This window comes from Pagrus pagrus, assembly GCF_965226575.1.
Source record: "Pagrus pagrus genome assembly, chromosome: 24".
NCBI classification, from domain to species: domain Eukaryota; kingdom Metazoa; phylum Chordata; class Actinopteri; order Spariformes; family Sparidae; genus Pagrus; species Pagrus pagrus.
Window position 1 is genome coordinate 16096497 of NC_140206.1, and position 12707 is coordinate 16109203.

Genomic DNA, 12707 nt, shown 5'->3' on the forward strand with positions numbered 1-12707 from the left:
ATGCTTGATCTGATGAGGACCAAATGTGGGAGCCACACTACATGAGTCTGTAAAATTATGTACAATTCTACCCTGAGGGGATGCAACAGAAACAATATTACATGATATTTCTGCAAATATCTTTTCTTTAAGAAAATAAAACTTGCCACACAAGTCCTTTATAAGCACGTGGGTTCTGCATGAGCAAGTGTGCAACAGGTTAAAATGTAGCACCAACATCGCCACCTTGCAGCCATTAAATTTTCCGCTATATCTCTTTTTTTTTACAGGTGACTCAATTAACACCAGTTTTGGGTGATACCATCAGTCATGTATCACCAACACTGCTGTGAAAGGTGATGTCATTCACCTATGAGCCCAAAACAAATTTACCACTTACAGGACATCGATTATCGAGCAACGGCAGTGGATGGCCGCAATCACACATGCAAATACTCTAGTTGAATTTGACATGTAAAATGATGAGTTTGTGAACAGAAATACTTCCAGTAAGGCCTTTTGGCTTCAGGGTGTCTTTGTTTTTTTTGTTTCTGTTTTTTTAGAGACAGAACATAAACTTTTGAGGAACAATTAAAGCGTAACTCTACCTGTTTTCCACGTTGAAGTGTGTTTACAGGTCTTGAAGAGAATTACTACAAATGTGGGAAAAGTAGTCTCAAGACTAAAGGCTCCAGAAGAAGATGCATGCAATGTGATAAACCGCAACCAGTCATGTCCCTCAGTGGCTTTGTGTGTAGTTTAGGCATCAGGTCTAGCATAACACTTCTTTAACATTGTTGGACTCATTATGGACAGTTTAAAAGCAAATGACCAGAATCGATACAGCAACATAGATATTGCTGTTTTCATACCTTGTATTCTTCTTTCTTTTCAAAACCTGGCGCCTCCATTACCCACAATGCAACTTAGCCACTCTGTGACACCACTGGAGTAGAACTCCCCAAGACGTGTAAACACATTTGTAAATTTGGTGGAGTTGCTCACACCTGTCGACACGTACACGGGTATTTCTTCAAACATATCTTTTTCTATGTATTTTGACCTTTGTGTTTTATGTCATTAACATGGACCAATTGGAAAATTCTTCCAGGTGATGATGCAGACACCCACATTTGCTTCTCATTTGGCCACATCAGTGTATGTAGCATCACTGGCAAATATGAACTCTGGGGTTGTGTTATGTCAAATTGGAGTTTTTGAGTTTGCACATTGAAAGAATGGATGTTAGTTGTCTATATTTAAAGAGACACAACAGACCATGATAATACAGTCATAGAAAGAGAGACAAAAACGACTGCTGACAATGTTTTAATAAAAGTAACACTGTTTCGGAGGATTCTGTGAAGAGCAGTCTTACTGTAGTATTTTTTGTAACCAGGCAACAAACCAAAGAGTGTACAATCTGCTTCCTGTTTACACCAGCACATACATTCCAAATGTACATTTACGATCATGTGGTATGCAATTTCAGGTGTGATAAACGGTGCTAAAACACTTGTCTGGGCAGAGATTGTTTTCATTTTAAAACGTTGTGTTTCATAAAACACCCCTGTACATGTGGATGAAGCCAGAGAGGACAAATGCCAGACTACAGTTTGCAGTCTATTGCCTACCCTGCAAACTCATTCAGCTAAAGCTTATTAATAAACTTTGTCCAAACCACACATAATTTTCTGCTCAAATATTATAAATACATTCAAACATATTGATGAGCTGCTGCCAGAAAGGAACTTCATTTAAGCAGAGGTGAAATGTTAAGGTGAGATGGAATTATATTGGTACCAAGGATAAACTGTATTCCAATTCGCAGTAGTACTTCATGAGGATGGCATTCACCTGGGAAACACAGGTATTCAGGGCAGTAACTTCAACCCAAACTTCATCAAAACTGAAGTCTGTTTTACTATCAATTTCTGTAATATAAAAATACGTTCAAGAGGACCCTTGCATCAGCTGAGCTTTATGTAAAACTAGCCTTTACTGGCAGTAAATCATCTCCAATACTACCCTCCTATTACGATGTATTACTCACTTGATATTTATAATCTGAATGGCATGAAATGGAAGAGGGAAACAGCGGCCCCCAGGAATAGAAACACTGCTGCCACAAATTTAACCGAGTGTCTTGGGTTCTCTTAACAGAGCTGGTTTCATAAGAAAATGAGGCATTTTGCATTGACCATTTATGAATGTGGGTGTGGAGAGGGCGGTATAGGAGGCGGAGCCAGGTGCGCACATTTCCAGGTGGATTTGGGATTTGTAAAAGGAAATTGCAGACCGTAAGGCTTATGCCAGATTTATTCAATCTGAATATTTTTTGGCACACGCCATTTTTTGGGGCCTTTTGGGCACACGTACACTTGTAGTATTGATCCTATGCAATATTTATAAATGAGACCCCTGAACTGTTCACACAAGGAATGGAAGGAGCTGGAGACACAAGACATAGTTAAGAGGAACTGCATGTTTAGTCAAGAGGAAACAGATTGATAGAAGACAGGACTGGGAGGAAGGGGGGAACATTCACGACTCGAGAGACAGCAGTGGCAGCCCAATAACGAGACGCCAGCCAGCGGCAGAAGAAATCAGTGTTAAGACGTGGCATACACACAGCAGCAGAGCGAGACACTCTGCCAGGCGGTGTGAATTACCCTTTGGGCATGAGACAGCAGTTTGTGTTGAAGTGTTGTACCTGGCATTGGCATTGTTCTGCTCTTGTTGTGTGTGTGTGACTGTACCGTCACACTGTCACAAGGGAAAAGGCTCCAGTAAACCACATGGGACTGTGATCAGCACAGCCTGCAGCCACAGGAGGCTGGTGCTAGTCATTCGATTCTCCTTTTTAGCCATGAATTTCAGCCTTATGCCTTTTATATTGTGGAGTTTTAGCTTTTCCTCTTCACTTTTATTGAACTTTTACCCACTTTTAGCCCATGTTTGGGCATTGACAGTTTAGTTCCTGGGGGCTAGTTTGTCGGCTATGTGCTGTAACCTTTTAATAAATTGTAAGTAAATCAATTTGTATGCTTCACCCAGGAACGCATGTAACTCCTTGATCACTCAGTGTTACTCTTATGATTGCCAAAAAAGCCAAATTCTATTGACCATGATTCCATTTATAAAAGGGGAAAACATACAAGGAGGTATACTGTATATGGCCCCTTCTACTAGAGCACAATTTGCCTACAATAGTGATGCACTTATCAACATCAGAAAAGGACATGTGTGGTTCAGATTAAGCACCGTAGACTGCAAGAGGATTTGCACCAGCAGCCTCTGCCGAGAGACCAGCGGGGACAGATCATCAGAGAAATCGCAATTGCAACCACCCCAGGAAGAGACAAGAGAGAGGCGACATGATCAGCTGATCAGACTTAGACCAATAGCCGTTCTTCTACAAAGCCTTTTGGCTATTGTCTGGTCGCAGGAGAATAAAGTGGATGAGGTGCGACTCAGGCTCACTCAGCAACAACAAATCAGAGACTATTGTGCACACATCTTCACAGAGATGTGGTCAACCCCTAACATACCAGATCAAGCTTGGAAAGGAGGGCTTTTAAATTGGATGGACAGTGTTCACCAGATGTTCTTCTGATGTCAACCATATTTCTGCCCAAAGAATTCACTGGTCTTTTTATTTTTTGCCTTGTGGGTTCCACCAGATGCAAACCCAAGAAATGCGCTGCACAAATTGCAACTGTACCTCACAATCGCTTACCTAAATTACACCAGTATGTTCAGATCTCCACCAAATATCCTGTACCATGTGTATACAAATATTCCTGGTAGCTACAACTGGCTTTTCAGTCAGGTGGCAAGGAAGCATAGAGCACTGCCAGAGCAAGACTGAAAGCTGGATTCAAGGAGGCAGAGAGTAGCAGCGGAGACTGGAGAGGGACCTCAACACCAACAGCACCAAAGATGCGTGGCAGGTGATTAAAAATGACACTGGCTATATAAGCAGGAGCATCATGTGTGAGACCATGTTGCCGGATAAGCTGAATGCATTTTATGCTCACTTTGATCTCCTCAACAAAGACTCAGCTGTGAAGTCTACTCCGTCTCCAGAGGACCAGCCACTGTCAGTAACCACAGCAGCTGTGAGAAATCCTACTGAGAGCAAATATAAATAAGACGGCTGGTCAAGATAATATATCTGACCGTGTACTTAAAGTACTGATTATGATGAGCAATCATCGTTCTTGTACTTAAAGTCTGCTGCGTCTAGTATAAATGACTACTGCCTGAATTTCCACCACAAGTGGGCTACCTGCCTGAAGGTGTGTCTTGACGTGCTTGTCCTGATCCCCCACAGTACTATCGAAAAATCACTAACAAAGTGGCTCCACTAATTCAGTTACAAACACGTTTCATTTACTATAACTTCTTCACAATAAAAGCCTCACATTTAGTCATTTCAAAGCTTTTATTATGAAGGAACACTACAGGAATTGTGTGCTGTGCAGATTTGCTGGCCAAAAGTGCTGGTGGAAAAAACGGCAAAAGACAGCATCCCTGCCAGCCTGGACCCTCACCAGTATGCTTTCAGAACAAACCATCCACAGAGAATGCCATATCTACTGCCCTCCACTCAGTCTTCATGCACCTGGAGAATAACAGCTACATCAGAATGCTGTTTGTTGACTTTAGCTCAGCGTTCAACACAATCTCACCCATGAAACTGATTGGTCAACTTAACACTTGGCTTGAGTACAACACTACTCAAAGGAGGCAAAGACACACAACCTACAGGTGAACAGTTATAGGTTCCTTGGAATTACCATCACGAGAACCTACACATCACTACCCTTGTTAAAAAAGCACAGATAAAGGCTCTACTTATGATGGAAACTTACCAAGGTTAACTCCCAGAGCTAGATTCTGGTCAACTTTCACAGAGGAGCAATAAATAGCATCCTGACTGGAGACATCACAAACTGGCATGATTTGTGCATGTCCCCGGACATGAAATCTCTACAGTGGGTGATTAAAACCACCCAGAACATCACTAGTACCATCTACAGAGCATCAGCGATATCGGTGAAGTGAGATGTCTGCACAGAGCCCAAAAGATACTAAAAGACAACGCCTGCTCAACCACATTCTGTTCAGCCTGTTGCCATCTGGCAAAAGATTACAGAAGTATCTGCTGCCATACCACCAGATTACAATGCAGCTTCTTTCCCCAGGCTGAGAGACTCCTCAATTCTTCATCAACACCATTTTCCAAAATAGATGTTGCAGGACTCAAAGGACTCGTACGTTTTTTTTAAACCCCTGTGATTTAAAAAAAAATGACAATAAATTTACCTTGTATGTTATACCCAGGTAGACCTCTAGGATTCTCCACAAATCATGGTTCAGTTCATTTAACATAAACCATGTCCAGTCCTCAATACATTATATTTCTTTTGTTTGTAAGGGTCAACTAATCAAAAGGATCAAAAAGAATTTTCCATAAACTTAATCCAAGTTGTGAATATTGTCCTGTGAAGTCCATTACTTATGGTCTGACAACTTTGTTTGTAAAACAAAATAATTACTTCTTTTAGAGGAAACATCTTTTCTGTTCTTCTTACCCCATGTTGTTGGTTAGGTTTGTTTTCATTATATTTCGGACTACATGAAAGTTTCCCAACCTTTTTTCTGTTTGGTTTTTACCCCAGGACAGTCCCTGGAGCATAGCAAGCGCTCCCAGTTGGAAGGCCAATCAGCTCTTTCATGCATCTTTGCTGCCATGGTAGAACAAGCTGTTATTGGCTATCAACAAATCAATCACCCACAATTGTAGTCAGTCATTTTGCCCTTTACCAACGGTGTATTGAAGGTCCTTTCATTACCACTTTGTGTAGCACAATGTTAACAGTTAATAGAAGACACTGAGCCAGAAGATTTAATTGTTTTATTGAAATTACTACATTTTGCTGATGCTGTTCAGTAGATACCTCAGTGGTGAAAAGTTTCCTGAAAGACAAACACATTGTTTGTCTGTTAGTTAAACATGATGAAGTAGTGGTATAAAGCACTACATACAACATGTTAGTTTAATGATTTGTGGCTGACTATGTGTAATGTTTGAATGCAAGTTCGCTCACCTGTTGTGTCTCCTCTTCAAGGTGTTCTGGGCAAAAGAGTTCCAAGGGCAACGACGCACAAATTTAAAGGTTCCAGGAGATACCACCTGTTGATTGGTGTAGGGGTGTCTGGGACTTTAGTTTGTATGTCAGGATTTCTAGGATTGACTGGTATGGTGTTAGATAAAATAAGATCAGGTAGAATACTTTATTTTAGTATAATCTAGATGTATTGTGATGTATTTGTGTTTGTTGTGTTAGTTTGCTGTCAGGTGTGGTGCAGATTTCCCCTATACTGTGGGAGGGGTAGAAGTTAATGGCAGTGGCAGGCTATATAAGGTAGCCAGTTTCCAGCAAGCGCTGCCACAGCCAGGACTCTAGCTCGTCATAATGGTGTTCTGATAGATGTTAAATGTTGGTGAAAATAAACACCCGCTTTTGGTCTGCATTGAACCTCTGCCTCAGACTCCTGCTTCAAATATCCAGCTGCCACACAGCCATCCTAACATTGGCTATCAACAAATCAATCACCCACAATTGTAGTCAGTCATTTTCCCCTTTACCAACTGTGTATGGATGGGTAGTCGGGTTGCATGAAAGCCAAGCTATAGTGAAATACATCTTCTTCCTGTTATTTTCTGAACGCAGAAAATAAATATTATGATCATTAACTTAGAATGACAGTTAAGGTTTTATAGTCAATAGAGAAACATTTCCGAGTTCTTCCATTTTATAATGCTTAGTTGTACTTCTGCAGTTATTTTGGTTAACGTTACACAAAAGTAGTATAACGCATTACTCTGCACAGACAGTAATATTGTCAATTAACTTATTACTTTCAAATGATAGCAGCCTAAATCGTAATATGTAATACATTACATTTTGAAAGTAACTTGCCAAACACAGCAGTAGAATTGCCATGTCATACTGTAGCAGGTTGATGTGTGACTTGTCAGTATACACCAGTCTCCTGTTTCTCTTCAAGATGCCAAAACAGAGTGGGCTAGAAAGCAAGTTGTGCAGGTGTTGAGGTGCACGATATGGTGCCAGTAGTGTTATCTTTGTTTTTTATACTCTTCATACTTTTTTCCTCATTTACAGACATCAACTGTGAGCTGAGATTAATTTCATGGACATAACACAGGGAGGAAAATAGGATGAGAAGCAGTTGACGTTGTCATGGAAAGGCATGGAAAAGTAACTGAATTTTACATGAGGATGCTGGGGGGACTGTTTACAGAAAATCAAAGCTAAAGCATGAAATGCCCTTTTTTAGTGTGTTTTAGTTTTTTCTGAGTTCATCATAGTTAATTCCCATCTATTAATATTACAACTGCATCAGTGAGTGTTGGTATGGTCCACTGGATTTCTGCTCACACAGCTGGCTATTAGAGCCGTATGGCACGCTGATATGGGGCCATTAGAGGTGTGTGTGTGTTGTGGGATAAGGACGCAGGTGCTCTATGGGTTGATATTACCCAGGACGCTCAGGGTGGGATCATGAGGGTTATGGGGGGAAGGAGCCTCTCTGTGGAGCTTGCAAACACACCTGTGATCCCCTGCTAGCACGCTCATCCACACACATACTCTGTTCCCCAGCTTTTGCGGTGCAGCACCGTAATACACACTCTGATAAACAGGCTAATATTCGCAGCGGCAGCACTTTACACACCATTGAACACGGCACACAGTAATAAGTGAAGCCAACACGTTGCAATGTGTGTGTGTGCGTGATGTTTTAGAGACTGTAGCTTTGGCCAACATTTTACTCCACAATTTCATGACTGACATCTTTATCTACACAAGCCATCTTGTTGACACGTTTGTAGCAATTTATCCTATTTTAGCTAGCATAGCAGAGACAAAGATGATACAAAGTTAGACTAATTATTTGCATGTGCTCTCTTTATTTTCACTTCAACATAATATGAAGCGGTTTAGATTGAACCCAAGAACTTAGTTATTAGAAAGTGTTGTTCTATTTCGAAACAATAAGAAGTTTGGTACAGACCAAAGTCTGGAAAATTAGTTTTCAGTCTGCAACAGAAGATGTGTATAGACGCCAGTTCTGCTGTGCTGCTTCCACAATGGTGGAGCAAACAATCATGATTTGGTTGAGCAGTAGCGGCAGCCCTCATTGTTTGTCAGCAAGTTTTATTTTGATAGTCTAACTGGACGTTGTATAGTAGACATAGAGCACTGAGCGTCAAAGATTGAAGCTTAAGGCCACTGACCAAGTGGACCAAACCTGTTGGGTTTGACCATGCCCTGAATGTTGGATGAGCCTGAGCCATTTGCAGCACAGTAGCAAGTATCATTGATTTCAACTGAATTCAACCAGACACCAGCTGGTAGCCATTGCAAAGGACCAGTGTAGTGTGTTAGAACTTGCGTAGCTTGAAGAGCAGCCAGGCTGCTGCATTGTTCCGGTAGCAGGCAAACCAGCTTGGAGCTAGTTTCAGTAGTTTAGGCACATTGACAAGAGCCTGGACCAGAGCCCACTACCACTGCCTACTGGATGAGGAAGCCATGTATTGTAAGGTCAAATATGATCCCAATTGACCTACTGAACTTATAAAAATATGGATGGCAAATGACCAAAGAGTGACCAAGGAATGAAAAATGACCTCATTACTACTGCCACAAAAAAAAAGGCGGTTGACTCTTCACATTCACAGGAGACGAGTTCACCTTTCTGTTTTTTGTTTCCTTATTCTCCTTATCCTTATCCCCCATCATGAACACACCAAAAAAACAGAGAACAGTGGAAAGCAGCAAATCATATACCTCATCAGACTGCATCCGAAAGGAGTTAAACTTGTTAGTGAGTGAGTCTTAATCAATGTTCTGAAATAGACAGATTGTTTTTTCCTGTACTGATAATGGAAGTTGTTAGGGAGTGAGACATCTTGCTTCTTTCCCTTCTCTGTTGAGAGTTGTATATGGGTAATACCAATCAGGCAGCTGACAAGGCTCAGACCACAAACAGTGGTTTCTAATATCTTTAACTTTACATTCTTGCTTAAACTCGGATTTCAAAGTGCCAGCTGTGCGACACACAACGGCGACTTCGAGTCCAGAAGTGCACTGAGCAGAATCCTGCTAGCAGAGCGGTATGGAAGACAACACAGAGAACAGTGCGTGGACAGTCACACTGAAAAAAGTTGCCTGGTCTGCAACTCGACAGCCTGTTATCTCCCACAGGATCAGGTTCGCCATCTTGAGCTCTCGCGTGACATGATCTTCACAAACACTGTATTAATTGATGGTGTAGATCAAATTTCACTTACCAGTGACTTTGGAGGAACACTTAAATCTAATCATTAACGTCTCTCAACCTACAAATGAACAAATTATAAAAATGACACAAATGTATGTTTTGTGACATGTATATGTTTTACCCATTTTAGCTGGTTGCTGCCGGTCCATATCAGGGCTAGAGCCAAGACGTTTTTCTGTTCATTATTTGCCTGCATTTCACCTTGTAATCACTGTTGACTTTTCTTATGTAAGTCATTCATATTGCAAGCTGCAGTTGAAAAAACTGACTGGACAATTTCAGGATCCTTTTGGCCAGAAGTGGGTTGCAGACAGTCGAGTAATGAGGCTATATCTAACCAAGACGTTTAAATTACGTCTTTTTCTTGTTGGATTCGCATTATTGGACATATATTTTAGCTATACAATATACATAAAATTAACAAATATTGACCGTTTGGAAAGAGAGTGGATTATTAGGGATGATTGATGGTAAAATGTTGTATCACAAGTTTATCTGGGTGCACTGTACTCACCTGATACAGCGGTCTCTACACACCATGTTCAAGCTGCGTGTAAAAATACCTGAGACTGTATGTAAGTATGGTTGAAACACTCAAGGTTACAAATACAAGACAGACAGGATAAACACTGATTAACTCTGATTTATTGCACTGTTTTCAACAGTTATTGTTCAAGATGCCATCCACTAGTCACATGCGATGTTAGTCACCTACACGTGACCTATGATACTGATGCACAGAGTGCATTCAAAAGAATATACACAAATATGACTTATTTCCACGAACAATGGGATCAGAATGCATTTCCTGGTTAGTGGACAAGGGCAAAGGTGCTTCTCGAGAAGGGATCCTGTGAACAACTGGACCAGATCCCACTTACATAAGGACAAATGGTAAAGAAGATGACAATCCTGAATGCATTCAGTCATCCACAATGGCCTTACAGTAGATTGACAATGATCCAACTACATCCGTCTCTCTATGTCTGTCCTCTTCAATCTCTCAAGTCGTCCGTCTTCCTGGCAGGCAGTATACCCTACACTGGGACTGAAACCTTTTCGGCAGACAGTGGCCTTAATTTCATTAATTATAAACCAATATGCTGCTGGCAGCCCCTCTAGAGACAACTTTACCCAGCACTGACAGCTGTTCAGCAAAAACACAGTAAGGGGTGAAGTAATGAAAGGAGGAGAAAACAAGGACAAGGACATAACTCCTGCCATGGGTAAAGCATGGTGCTGTGTAGGGGGAGGATGATGGGTGAAGAGTAGGTCGGTGGGTTTCAAAAGTTCATGTTGCAAAATAGCAATCGAAGATGGTTTCATCCAGATGGAGAGTATGTGGTTGTGTTGTATTTACTACAGCAAGTTTAATCAATTAAGAACTAGCCTCTATTTTGTGTCTCTGGGTTAATTAACAGAGTGTATCTCTGCAACTACAAGGTCTATTTGAAGAATCAAGGTATCATAATAAAGGGAACACTTGAGATATTTGTTCAGATGTGTAAGTATAAGGAAATATATGTCACTGGGTCACACAGCATAAATGTAATTTTTTTTTAAGAAATTATAATTTTAGAATGAATCTCCCCGAGGAATGATGCATCTGAATCTCTAGCAAACCACAGCAAAACATCTGAACATCACCTCTGTCAACTTTTATGCTAATAAAGTGAATCAGAATAAAACTAGAGAGGTTTCAGTACAGAGTACTCAGGCAGAATCTTCAAATGTGCAATTGTGACACATTTTAGCACCATCTCTCAATTCTCAGTTACCAAATTATATATTTCACTTATATGTTGCCATAGGTGCTCAAGCCCAATTGGGCTCTGCTCGGGCTTAACGGGTTAAATGGAAGAAAACACTTCAGCACCTTGTGTTTTTCAGTCAGTCAGTCAGTCAGTCAGTCAGTAGGTCAGTCGGAAAGAGGGGCAGACAGACACAGAAAGAAAGAAAGAAAGAAAGAAAGAGGTAAATCAAGCAGGAAACAAAGAAACAAAATGCATTCAAAGGGCTAAAGCATGTTACCAAAGCAGAAGCTGTTAACTTTCTCATCATTCATAAATTACACACATAAACACACACATTCAAACACACAGGGTAGACAGGATCACTGATGACACTGCTGTGGGTTTTTACTTCTGTGTTCCATCACTGCTAAATAATGTACAAAAAATGTTGCTGGTACCGGGAAATAAATAAAGCAGCAATAGCAGGATTTGATTAAAAAGACAAATTGTAGGCAAGAGTAGGCAAGTGAAAATGAGCTATTTGCTATTTGTGATGGTAAAAGGTGAGCTAGTCTATATCACAGAGCAGCGTCAGTGTGATTCTTTGCTCTAATTAGAGTTAAGTCACTTAGTGTGTTGTAATGCTATTTGGCTCACAGAGCAGCAGACGCCGTCCATCAGTCAAATTAAATATTAAACTGACCTTCCGCTGGATTGTGTGTGTGTGTGTGTGTGCAAATTCATATTTATAGATGTGTCAGGAGACCCCCATAGCGCACTGTGTGTCCATTGCTGCCACATACAGTAAACATGAGAGACAGTCAAACACATATAGACACATTTCTGACCTACATTCATATACACAAACAACAGGGTGTCAGGAGGGGCAGTGTGTATGTGTGTGTGTTGGGGGTGAAAATGTGCAGGTGCACTGGGCTGTGAATCTAATGCAAAATTAGTGTTATCTTCCTTTCAAATAATTCATGATCCCTCATCCGAAATGAATAACTGGACTTGTCATCCCCTCAGTCTTTGTCATTCTCCCCCGTGAGCCATGTTTTATTTAAAATGTCACCTGGAGCAGAAACTAATAAATAATTACAGCTACAATTGGGAGTTCTCTGGTTTGATCCCAAATGACTTTAAGGCCTGATTTGAGGCCGAGACAGTTTATAAAAAGAAGTGGCATGACCCTGACTTATGAGCTTTTCTGCAGTGCGATGCTTTATGTAATGCAAATTACAGACATAGTGTTTGATGTCAAAGAAAATCCAATAGTCACTGAAGACAGATCTAACACTTTTTTTTGGCCTTATTGAAATTCATGCAGCCATTAACCTCCATTATTTAAGTAGGAGTGTACTTCAGGGTGTATCTATACTCTGTGAGGTCACCACAGTGCTTCAGGAATGACATTCTTTTGGAGGCTAACCCAGAAGTTAGCATCATCCTGGTTCCCACACAGGGCCAGCTCTTCACATAGGCCATATAGGCAGTCCCCTGGAGGGCCACAGGCTGGAGGGGCATCACCCTTCATGTTCTGCCTTGGAAGGAAGGAAGGAAGGAAGAACGAAAGGGGGAGGGAGAGAGAAAGAGAGAGAGAAACAAAGAGAGCAGTCC